Consider the following 13,305-nt stretch of genomic DNA (forward strand, 5'->3'; position numbering starts at 1 on the left):
CTGGCGAATTGGCCCTAGGTCAGATGTGGAAGGACTCTGCTGACAGAGAGTCTGATCAAGAAACAACTTGCAAAGGGAGACGCAGACGAAAACTTGCAGACGCCTGAAGGCCTTGTTCTTGGTCGTGGAGCTATCACACCAGTTACAGGATTCAGAAACTCTGGCTGTGAGTCATGCATCAGTCTTGAGGTGAACTTGGGGACTTCAGCAGGGTTGCTGTGGAACAGGTACAGGCTGTTGTATGAGTCACAGCATCAGAGAAAAAATTTGCACCATAGGAGCAGAGTCCTGCCCATATAATTTAATGGGAGCTATCTGCATCATTCTGTCTGGTGTGCTTTTTCCCTTTAGGATACTTCTGATTACATATACTTTATTTATTCTGCCTAGAAGTATTCAGACAAAAGATGCAATAATCTCAGAAGAATCACCCACAAGTACTGTGTATTATGCATAATGATAAATAATAGGTATCTTGCATTGTCTCAAAGGGTACAGTAAACTGAAGCCCACACTTCTTAAAAAGGGTCTGTAATTGGAATCTCTCACCTGTGGAGAGAAAGGGAAGGAAAATAGCCCATGTCAGGTTGTCTTGACCTAACTATGCAGAAGAAACTAATGATTTCAGATGTGCTTAGATACTTTTAAAACATAATCATGTATAAATGACCACATGTTAGGGCACTTGAAATGACTAAATCTCTCTGGGAAGGTTGCTAATACTCTTCCTGTCTCTTTAGAAAAAGTCAGTAAAAAACTAAGGTAACTGATCAAAAGAGTACCAGCAATTCATGTCACAAGCAGTCTTTGGAAGACTGGAACTTCCCAAGCCAACTAATCTTAAAGAAAATTAAAATGGGAATATCATCAAACCTCTAGGCTGCAGCTCATTTAAACAATGCAAATATCATTTTTTAAAAAATCATCCCATATTCTTGATGTGAAAGATTGCCTTCTGATTACTTTGTGCAGCTACTCCTGGAAAGCATTTCCTGGCATATGAATGACAAGCAAATAATAAAGAGCAGTCAGCATGGATTCTCAAAGGGAAACTCATCCTTGACCAAGCTGGTGACCTCTACAGTGAAATGTCGGGTCTAGCAGATGAGGAGAGAGCAGTGGATATCATCTACCTGGACTTCAAGTAAGGCCTTTGACATTGTCTCCCATCAGATCCTTGTGGGCATGCTGGATGAACAGAAAATGAGATGAATTGAAAATGAGTTGACAGGAACCTGATGAAATTCAACAAGGGGAAGTCCTACATCTGGGAACGAAGAACCCCAGATACCCAAATATGCTGTGGGCTGCCCAGCTGGAAAGTAGCTTGACAGAAAAGGACCTGAGGGTCATGGTGAACGCCCAAGTTCAACGTGAGCCAGCAGTGTGCCCTTTGACCAAGAAGGCAAATGATGTCCTGGGCTGCACAGGCAGGAGCGTTGCCAGCTGATTGAGGTAGGTGATGTTTCCCCTCAGTTCAGCACTGATGATGCCGCACCTGGAGCATTGTGTCCAGTTCTGGGCTCCTCAGTACAGCAGAGACATGGATGTACTGGAGAGAGTCCATTGAAGAGCCATTAAGATTGTTCAGGGACTGAAGCACCTTTCCATTTGAGGAAAGCTTGAAAGAGCTGGGACTGTTCAGTCTGAAGAAGAGAAGGCTCAAGAGAATCTCATCAATATAAATTAATACCTGCAGGGGCGGTGTCCGGAGAGGACAGAGCAAGGCTCTTTCCAGTGCTGCCCATTAACAGGACAAGAAACAGTGAGCACATGCTGAAACACAGCAGGTTCCCTCTGAAGTTCAGGAAACACTTTTTCACTCTGAGGGTGACTGAACACTGGCACGGGTTGTCCAGAGAGGTGGTGGAATCTCCATCCTTTGAGATAATCAAGTTGTCTGGAGATGGCCCTGGGCAGCCTGCTGTAGGTCACCCTGCTTGAGCAGGGAGTGGAACAAGATGACCTCCAGAGGTCCTTTCCAACATGCAGCACTCTATGATTTTGTAATGGCAGAGAAAACAACAGATAAATGTGAGCATATGTGTGTGTGCATGTGTTCAGAGGCACTGGATGGAGGAGAAGCACAAAGCGTGTTTTGCTAGAGAAGCGGGTGCAAGCAGCTCTTGTTGAAGGGTGTGAAACCTGCTTGATGCACCAGGAGCTGTTTGGGGGCATGAGTGCAATGTGACACAAGGCATCGGGCAGCTGTGTCCCTGAATAATGTGAAATCTTGCTTTTTTTTTCAGGAGACAGCCTGTCTGTTCCCCAACAAATGCTGACAGCTTCCCTCCCCCGTCTTCTCCACCAGGACCATCTGCCATCAAGTGGCTGTAGGCACTGGAGCTGCTTGCTGTCGTCCTAAGGTGGCTCCCCAGCTCTCAGGCACTTCCCTTGGCGGCTTTCCTTTCTACTGCCTTTGGGGAATAGCTGCTGCTTCATATGCCACAGCCCATCTAGCCAAATGTCTCTGAGGGGTTTCCTCTGGCAATGCCTTCTAGCAGCTGCTGGGCCACAGAGGCTTCTCAGAGGACACATCTTGCCTCAGTCCAGTTAGCTGCTAGTGGTGACCACTGGGAAGAGCTTTCATGCCTTCTCCAAAGTCTCAGGGGAGAGTGATGTGCTACGAAACAAGTATCAGTCAGCAACACTGTCCCAGTGAGTGAATCTCAGATCCAGCATTCAGGACAGGCAAGGATCAAACCACTAGCACCTGCTTTTGTTTGGCCTTCAGGTGTCCAGAGACCAGAGTCAGAGGTTGGCAGAAGTCTGTCCAGGCTTCCTTCTCACACTGTGAGCTGCTGGATACTTTGTACCCGCAGGTACCAGCCCTGAGGGTTTTTGGGAGAAGGAGAGGAAGAAGTGGTTGTTAGGAAGATGTTGCTGTTTTTATACATGGATAAAGCACCAAAGGTTTGGTCATTGGGCACTGGAACAGGCTGCCCAGGGAGGTGGTTGAGTCACCTTCCCTGGAGGTGTTTAAGGGACAGGTGGATGAGGTGCTGAGGGGCATGGTTTAGCGTTTAATAGGAATGGTTGGACGCAATGATCCGATGAGTCTTTTCCAATCTGGTGATTCTATGATTCTAAGAGGCAGTAGCTATAAGGTCTATGTGATGGAGTAGGGAAAAATCAGGAAATGTTCTGTTCTCCAAAGGAAAATGACTGCACAACATGAAGGTCCTTGCATGGCATAGGTGGTCTAAAAATCAAGGGCTGACTTGTACAGGCACCATTCATAAGAGCCCTTGTTGCCTCAGTAGTGGTTAAATGTGAATGTGATTGACCTTCATGCCCTGTCAACTAATTGGTTGTTACAGAAACAATAAGTTACGGAAACAGCTTCACAGATTTTAGTATTTCCTTTCTGTGGTCTCACTGCCTTTTCCTAAAGCTGCAGCTACAGTTATCTGTTAGCTAACTAAGCTGTTGCAGGTGGTGAGGTGATGATGACCATGAGCCAGTCATAGTCCTGCCCTGTGCCATGGACCAGTATTTAAAGATGGGGTTGTGTGTTCATTGTGCTGGGAGTGCAGCTGTGTGAATACTTCAGGCATAAAATACATTATAGTGTTTGTTAGGTGAGGAGATATATAACTACAAATGGTGTGGGATGGTGTAAGGGGGAGGTCTTTGCCTGTGTTACACACCTTTCAGTGTAATAGGCTGTTCTTGTATTTCAAAGGCACTCTGTGCAGGGAAGGGGTACTTAAGTTTTTATTGCTCTACACTTGGACTGATTACAAGACTTAAGGCTGGCAAAAACCTTGCATATCAGCAGATATCAAATGGCTCCTGATTGCAAGTGTGGGTGTAAATACGCTGCTAATTCACTCCCTTTATGTTGTCCAGACCTATGTATGTTCTGTAATAACAGCTCCATATGTTGTGGAGGAGGAGGAGCAGAACACAGGAAAGTCTCCAGCCAGCCCCTAGGAGCAAGGAGTCAGTGTAAAACAAACCTCTGAGCACAGGCTCAAAATGGCAAAACCTACTCCTTGCCTACCTTTTCCTCCCTTTGTCTCTGCCTGATGTGGAGGCAGCCTGGATGACCAGGGGCAGTTCCCTTTGGACAGCAATGTAGCTTACCATCCTCCAGAGAAGGGTTTAACCTTGCTACTGGGTTTAGAGGGCACCAGTTAATATTTAACCAGTGCGTTTACTGTTGCTGGCCCTCCCCAGCCCATCACAAGACACTTCCTAGCGAGGCCCAATCTCTACATCCGGGATCGAGCGTGAGGTGGCCTGTGTCCTCCTTCAAGGGATCTCTAGCCTACAAAACTTAGGCCCCATGGCAGGCCCCTATCTCACTCTGTGCTGCTGTGAGGTGTTGTGCAACGCATGTGTACAAAATGTTTCAATACATTTCTGCCAAAGAATACCTGTTTCACTGGTAGTAGGGAGGGCAGGTAACAGAAGTTTTTTAACAGGTTTTTTTTTCTCCTTCCTTCAAAGTGCAAGCTCCTTTTTGCAGACTCTGACACTATTTTGGGTCCCCAGTCTATTGCACATGTGGGCACTGTCTCTTCGGCTGGGCTTTCACATCCCCACTCCCAGGAGCCCTGTTACAGAAGGACAACTATCTGGCCACAAGACCTGCAGGTGAAGATGCTGCTAAAGGACAAGTCAGGGTGCTCTCTGCTCCCCTGCCTGCCACACTGAAAGTCAGCAGACGTAACTTATGCAGTGTTCCTCTGACCCTTAGGTAGGGACATTCATGGGCATATTTGATCACAAATGCCACTTCCCAAGACTGATTTTCATTTTCCATTCAGGAAGCAGCCTTCAGTTGAAGCCAGGGGATGTAAGCAGTGAGGATTCTTTGTCTAGATAGACGGCTCATGCCAGGCACAAACGCTTGGCTTGGACACAACCTCAACACACCTCCCTGTGAAGACTGAGCACATGTCAGTTCAGGACCCTCCGCTGCTGCTCTCATGGCCTCTGAAAAGGAGCAACTGGCCATCAGTGTAAGCTGAGAAGTACCTTGTGCTTTGACAGGAAGCTGCAATGTGGCAAGATGAGTAATTAATTAGCCTTGTGCTGCCACAAGCATTTCCAGTCCCAGCTGACAAGAGACTAATTAAGAACCTCCCTGTGGTGTCTATTTTAAATAATCATTTACTTTGGTACAAATTAATGAAGGCTTTTCTAGTGGTTTATTTCTCAGGCTACTTGTTAGATTAATTTATGGGGCAAACATGGTTTAGTGTTTGATAGGAATGGTTGGACTCGATGATCTGGTGGGTCTTTTCCAACCTGGTGATTCTATGATTCTATGATTCTATGAAATAGCAGGAACTTGGATAGACATTTTGAGTTCTCAGCCACCAAAAGCCCAGCCAATTTTCCTGAAGAGTGTTCTCATTTTATCAAGACAAAACACTTGCTTCCTTCTGATTTTTTTGTGCCATGTCATTTATTCTCATGTTACCTAAGCCCAGGTCTGGAGGCATTGAAAGCTGAAGGTGACTTTGTAAGTGCTGGTTCTTAGGAACAGATTACTATCCTGGCTTTCTCATGTGTGAGTTGTCCAGCAGAGTCATTTCAGATGCTTGCAGACCGAGCGCCGTAAGTTCTGAGTGCACCACATCTGAGTGCACATCATCTGTTTTGGCATCTCAGTGGCTGCTGAGGAAGCAAACCTCATACTACCCCTTGATCCTGGCATCTGTGACCAAGGGGAACATTGATGCATTTTCAGCTCTAGGGGTTTCACAGGATCCCAAACAAAGCCTAAAAGAATGAGAAAAGGGCCCTGCATCCCTCAAATGGCAGGCAGGAGTGTCCTTCCTTTCAACATTAACTTTCAAAGTGTTAAACTTGACTGTGCCTAGCAACTACACAAAACCAGTTTGTCTTTAGGATGCTGTAAGAGTCTTCAGATGTAGTCTGGACCAAGCAGGGAACTAGACTGACAGTGAACACAGAAGTAAGCTGGTTATCTCTACTCCAGGATCTGTACTAACAATAAAACACATGCAGGAAGATGTTACATTCCCTTACTGCCTCATGTTTACAGAGTATAGCTGTGAGTGTGAAATATTTAAATTTGACCCCAAATCAAAAGTGAAGGGATGACAGCCAAGATGGCATATTGGACCTCATGTAGGAAAGGACTTTGGAGCTTGGGAAGGGAATCGGGGTTTTCGACAGGAGAGGAGAGCATGGAGCTGGAAAGTCTTTCCAAGGAAATAAGGTGGCACCATGGCAGCAACCAAATTCTCTGTGTAGTTTTCAGCAGGGTACAGTTCTCCAGGTGTCTGAGATCAAGTACTTCTGTCAGCACTAGAACTAACTGGGAAGGTCTCTTTGAAATGAATGATTGAACATCTAATATATTTTCTGTTTCCTCTCTGGGGAAAACTATCCAGTTCCCTGATTGCAAACAACAGTAGACACTTAGGTTAAAGCCTCAGATATTAATTTTTCTTCTGAAAGACGCATAGAGAACAATTTTGGAGGAATTGCTAAAGCTAGGGATGCCTCACTACAAGTCATCTGCTCAAAATGACTCAGAGATAGATTGTTATTGGTGAAGGAGAGCATTGTCATGCTTTTCTTCCTGGAACACTATCCCAAAATAGAATCCTTAGATTCTCGTCTAGGTTACCTCATAGGAAGTGAAAACTGAAACATTGGTGGGATTAGCTATTTGCATTTCTCTGCACCTAACTGTCTGTAATTTTTACCTCACTGTCCCCCACCCCAGCGATTCTACATAAGCAGAAATGGGAACGTTTCCCCTGTTTCATGGCAACAGAGCTGGACAGTGGAGACTCCACAAAACCACACACATTACAAATTTTATCTGCTGTTGCAAGCTGGTGGTGTGTAAGCTTTTCCTTCTCATTTCTCTCTGACCATTTCTGGGTGCAAGTAGCTACAGTGAATATCAAATGTGACTCCATTTTCCATAGCTGTCTGCCTTCCTAATCCTTAAGGCTGTGGATGATTTTCTCTGTGGCTGGACACTGGGATGCTGGTGACCCACTTCCCAGGTCTGAAGGCATCACGGAGCATAGGGTAGCTGCAGCACCCAGCAGCATTGTTGAAGCTGAGTGCTGACAGCTAGGAGGCAGCAAAGGTTGAACCCAATTGCTTCTGAAATGCCCACTGCACACTTCTCCATAACAGATGCTTCTGCCATAGCTGCATGACAAAATATGCTCTTGACTCACAAGACCAGTCTCCTCACAGGCATAAACTGGCTCAGCGCTACCAGCTTTGACTTCTTCCTGCTGAGGAGCTGTCTCTGTGCTCTCTGCCGAAAGCCTCCGAGGACCCTATTAAGCAAGGGGCTTCTAGACATTTTTTATGAAAGGTAGCTTTATATAAGTGGCCTATGCCGCATTGATTCAATTTGTACTGTTTTTTCTGGGCAATCCTCTGAGCGTTTCATTGTGGCATCTTGAGGTCACTTGTGCTGATGTGCTAACTCTGCCTGGTGCGCTTCTCCCTCAGCTGAGCTTAGACTGCCAGAACAGTAAATTTGTCTACTGAGGCACTCATTTCAGCTGCTGGGTGTGGCTGGCAGAGACTCAATTGTCACTCGTTTGAAAGGAGCTGATTGGTTTTCTTTTTTCTACTTTGAATAGCTGCTTCCAAGAACACTGAGTGGCTTCTAAGGATGCTGTGTGTGTAGGATCCCTCTAGGATGTGAACTCACTTTTTCTTTGTGCTTTGGTGTATTAACAGATGGGGTGCTCATGCATGTCGCAGTGCCTGAGAGCTTGTTTGGCCTCTGAAGATGACTCAATGTCTGCTACTGATTTTCCAGCACAAAAAAGCTTCATGGGACCATGAGTATAGGCAAGCTCTTGTGGGTGAGATAGATCAAAACTCCGAGTGCTACATATTTCTCTGCACGGGCATCCTAAGCCCCAGCAGAAACACTAAATAGTGCATTGTATCTAATTATGCAGCTTTGTCATTTCCAGACTCTCTCCAAACATGCATCTGTGATTGCTAGGTGCTATCTTACCTCCAGGTCCCAGAGACTTGTGTTTGGTTTGTTCCATGTTCCTGGCTCCCTTCGGGGGCAAGGTTATTTCAGGGAGGGTGCGGTCTCCTGCTACGCACTGGACACAGGCCATAAGGCATGTAGTCCTTGGGCTGGGACTGGAGAGTATCATACTAATTTTCTAGTGAGGGAACTGGTATCCATGGTAAATTGCTGTCCTAAATCTCACCCAAGGTAAGCCACTAGCTGCCGTGTTATCTCATGACTTGTTGCAGGGTTGCTGCCTTCAGCAAGGCAGATTTCTAATGGTATTTTAGCATTTGTTCAGACCTTGTGTCCCAGCAAGACAGGGACCTGCAAGGTCTTTTCCACAGTTCTACTCAGGTGCTAGCTGCAATGCATGGAATCAGGCAGTAGGACAAAGAATGGATAAAAAAATTCTCAGCAACATTTCTTTGACAGAGTCATCCTAATCTGATGATCCTGCTCACTGTCCTGATCCCATTGAATTTAACAGACATTGTGCTAATAACATCAGGAGACCAGAATCTTATTCTCCCTTATTTGTGGGCCACTATAGATTCAGGAAAAATTAAATCCTTTCCCGTAGTTTTTGGGAAAGGGTAAAAGGTATGTATCATGCTTCCTCTTTGGGTGATGCCTGTTCTCACAACTGGCAATTATCTGAGACAGTAGCTGATGCAGCACGTGCTGTGGCAATTTCTCTCATTGCTATATATCTACCTCTGAGTCTGGAAGATGGCTCATACTAGACAGACCTGAGCTAAAGTTACCCTCATGATTGTAGCCGCGCGCTCCTAGTCCATGCAACAGCTCATGCTGTAGAACCCAGCTTTGAACTTCCACTTCTTTTTATTCTTTCCTAGCAGACGTAGAGGAAGGGGTGTTAAAATGATAACTCCATCTTTCCCCAAGATTATATTTCTGGAATATGTCACAAATGCACTTATGGAAAAGGAATGAAATTCATCAGCTTGACTGCAATAGCAGAGCAAATATTTTGCTGGTTGTAGTTCCTTTCCCCTTGATGTTAACGCTGAATTTGTTCTGGTATTCCTGAAATGCCTTTAAACATATCATTTCTTCTTTAGAGTGAGCCAAGATGGTCTCTTGTGTGAAAGTTAGCTTTAGGAAGAAAGCACTAAGCCTCTTATGAAAGCAGAGCTATGCCTGCGTTTAGACTGATTCCATCACCCTCTATGGCATTTGAGCCAATACCTCTTTTTGTGCCTATCACCTTCTTATTTCCTTTGGCTGGGATCCCTCTTTCTTTCTGCTGAGATGTTTGGAGGGCAGGCAATTCCCTGGCTGCCTGCAGATGAAACGAGATCAGCTTTCAGCGTTGAGTTGTGTAACAGCTGCCCACTGTCACTACAGAGTCAATTTTGGGACAGTGTCATCAGCTTTGTCAATCCATATGTCCCAGGGAGATTTTTACTAGATCAGAGCTTAAGTGCACATTAACTGGATCAAATTCTTAAATGTACATCCAAGATCTGAAGTGATGAACGGGACACTCGACTTTCATTAACTAAATAAAACTGTAATTCATTGATGCAAGCTGAAAGTTTCCATGAATTCCAGATATTCATAGGTACATGCTCTCTGTAACATTGTGTCATGCTCACCTCAGTCTGTATAAGAAAGTGTGTGGATGAGCAAGAAAAATTGCATTCTCTTTGCAAATGTTACTTTTTTTAAATAAAGTTTGTAATTGTCATGTTTGTGCTTCTGAAAAGCATATCACAAAAAGACCAGTAAGAATAATATCAGGGTTCCAGTTTGACAGAACAATTGTAAAAAGGCCTGGTGGAAGCTTGCAAAAGTATATCATAGCTTTCTAATAATAAAAATGTCTCACTCATCTTATATGTGGGACACTGTGTCCTGGAAGATGGCCTCTTGTTACTTAACAGCAGAGCCTCCTTCAGTGAGGGCATGCCCTAAATTTCTCCTTGCAAAATGCACATATTCAAACACGCCAACAAGACCCCAGGGCTGGCAGGTCAGCAGCACACAAGGTGCATCAGATCCCAGGTGAGTTCTGCTAGAAGGATCAGCATCAGCTTCTCCTCTGCACATGCCAGGCAGCTGATGGGTGGCTGAACAGTATGTGGAGCTCAGACAGCTCGTGATTTACATAGGTGTGCGCAAACAGCTAGATAACTGAAACACCATGTGCTTCAGATGAGTCATCTGCAGAGACCTTGCTACTGAAAAGATGGCCTCAGGACTAAGTTTTGACATTTTTTTTATCAACACAAAACCCCACAAAAGCATGAGTAATTCAGCTTGCTTCACTTACCTGCTTTGTACTAGTTAAATATTTATGATATTCTTCTTTAAGCCTAATAGTGGCTTAACTTCATCCATCACATTAGTATTTCTTTAAGCAACTCAATTTAAATAAGAAACTGACCACATCTGGTGCAAAATTTTCTGAATGATTGAGATGTGGGCCAGCTTAGTAGCTTATGGTCTGACATTGGCTCTAGGTCACTTCTGAGTAGGCTTCTGAGCATCCACAATATGACAGCTGCCTTCAGGATAACTGAAGGAATGAAAAAAAATAATGCTTATTTTATTTTAAATAACTTTCTCATGTTGTAAAGAAACTAGTAAACATACTGTAGCCAGATGTGCAGCATTTATAAATAGGTATAAACATCTCTGTTCCTCTGATAAAATCAGTTGATTTATATTGATTTCCATCTTCCACTGATCTGACCTGCCTGCATGAGAATATCCTCTTGCAATTGTCTTGTCTTTGAAAAGTCAATTTGTCCTGTTGCTTTGCAGCACTGGGTAGCTTTTAATAGGAAATGTCAACCCAGCATTCTAGATGCTTTTGGACAATGGGTTTTGTTATGGAAATTCCCATAATAATTTTTCCCAGGAATAAGCTGTTTTTTTCAGGCTGGATAAATTCCAGCTCAAGTAATTACATTCTCCCTTCCTCAGTTGTCCCTAAGGCCCAATTATTTCAGGCATTCTTAGCATAAAATTGTTACATGCTGCTACTGTATATGGCTAAACAGCTGTTGTGCTTCTCCCCAGTGATGAATACATCTCAGTGGTGCATGAACTGATTCCCTTACATCTCTCTGCTGTGGTATGCCCAGATGATTTCAGCACTTGCAGTCCTCCAATAAAAAGTGCATTGGTTATGCATACTTTTATTGTGGTATTCCTAGTCCTGCTAGTCTTGCTCACCTTTCTTCACTGTTTTTTTCATTCAGAAGTGAAGACAAAAAAAGGCAAAAAATCTTCTGAAATTTGCTTCTGAATCTTGGACCACCATAGGTGGGGAAGGTCTCAAAGCAAAGAGTGGCATGTTGCCAGAGGTCCTGGGCACACTGGGAGGCTTTACTCACAAGTACATGTTGTTCTGAATACCTGAGAGGGCACTTGCTACTGAAGTAATCAGTTACATCCGGGTTGCTTAACAGACCCATGCCACCGAAGTGTTAGCTGTTGTCCATCTATAATAAAAAAGGGCTTTAAAACCCTAGGGAGTTAGTGGAGATGAGAAGCCTACAGCTGCAGCAGTGTATGTTCTTTTTCTTTTGAAAGTGTTTTTACCTCTGCTTTTTTGGCCAAGGTTTGGTGTGACTGTTGCAGCAGGAATGCACTGCTTTGATGTCCACTGGTTCCCAACTCTAATGAGCTTGTGCGACTCCCATGGTTTGTAAAATCATCTGTAGTGCTCTTGCCTGACCCTTGTTGGCAGACTGGACCCAGTTGTCCCATCAAGGGCTCAAAGCTTGTGAATAGAGGGCTTTCAAGGCCTTGTCCAGCTTTGGAAAGCTTGCCCCCACCATAATCACTGTGGTAGCAAGGCAGTCACAGCATCAGGGATGAAAGGCGCAGCCTCTTGCATTTGTAGTCTGAACGTTTGAAGAGCAATTTGCTGCCCAAAGGTAATGCCCAGGCTGCACCATCTGCCTGATGGGACCTATGCAGTGCTGGGGCAGCAGCTTACAGCAGGAGGACTGCAACAAGAATGGGCCTCAAGAAAATAAATCAGAGTATGAGAAAGATAAGAGAGGAAAGTTTCTCTACTGTGTGGTTTGTGGTTTGACCTCCAAGGGATTCTTTTGGACACACTATAGGATTTCCAGTTGTGTGTATCAGCCACCAGCATGTGCACCCACGTATGCAAGATACAGTGGGGACATTTTGTTTTGTCAAGCTGCAGTAGGCCGTGATAATCCACGCTTCTCTCTTTTCTGTGCCTGTGGATACTTTTATCTTTCAGCCCACGAGGGGCTCAGTTCACCCTGCATTGCTTGAGGGATAGGATTTCAGCTGGCAGCTTCTGGGTCGGGCTGGCTTCAGCCGGTGGAGCAGCTTTGGGAGAGAGATGGTTCAGTGCAGGGTGTCCTGCTTCAGTCTGTCTCTGATGACTGTTGAAGTCTCACTTGGTGCCGGTTTACTGCTTCCTTCCTGCATGGCTAGCAGGGGTAGTTGTCATCCCACTGGACCCCCTTCTGACAGGGACACTGATATCGGGCCACAGTGCAAGGCACTGGGCACAGGTTGCAGCCATGGAGGTGGTGTGTGCCTGGCCACCGGAAAGCCTGCTTTCAGCCAGCTCACGTTTCATCTGAGGTCTGGAGATGAACACATTCAGCACACATCCTTCCTGGAAAGAAGCTGTCACTTCTGAGATTTTGCTTCCTCCAAACCCACTGACTTTCAAGGCATGACATGGAATAACTGTGACCCAAGGGTAGAGACCTAGTTAAAGCTCTTAGGAAAACAGGCTTCATTTCACATGTGAAGCTGTGCAAATTCATTCTCTCCAGAGTTCCTCATCCATAAACGTGGAATTGTACTACCTTTTTATTCATCTGCCTGTCTTCATAAACATAATTCTGTTGTGCTTGGGTACCACAATGTTGCAAAGTCAAAAGGTTCCTGAGGTTCTTGGTGCTGGTGATGTGGTCTGTTTGCTCTTGGAGGTCTTTGCCTCAACACCCAATGAGACCAGCATTTCTCAGGGTCAGGGATGCATTTCCCTGCCAAGAAGCTAGTTGACCAAGATGAAGTTTGGCTGGCTGTCCCCATGGTCAAGTCCTGGTCAGTTCCTTTGCTGACAGCAGTGATTGTGAAGGAAGCTGGGAAGCAAGGATCTGCCCCTCCATTCCCAGAAGAAATGCTTTAAAGCTCAGCTCTAATACTGGCCCACCATCACACTGCATTGCAGCTGCAAGCAGATAGGTCTTTGACCAGATAGGTCTTGTACCTTCCTGATCCCAATTCTGACCCTGACCTCTGCCTCTGACCCCAAGTCCGGCCCACATGCACTTGTTGCTCTG

The sequence above is a fragment of the Phaenicophaeus curvirostris genome, chromosome Z (assembly GCF_032191515.1).
Source record: "Phaenicophaeus curvirostris isolate KB17595 chromosome Z, BPBGC_Pcur_1.0, whole genome shotgun sequence".
Taxonomy (NCBI): domain Eukaryota; kingdom Metazoa; phylum Chordata; class Aves; order Cuculiformes; family Cuculidae; genus Phaenicophaeus; species Phaenicophaeus curvirostris.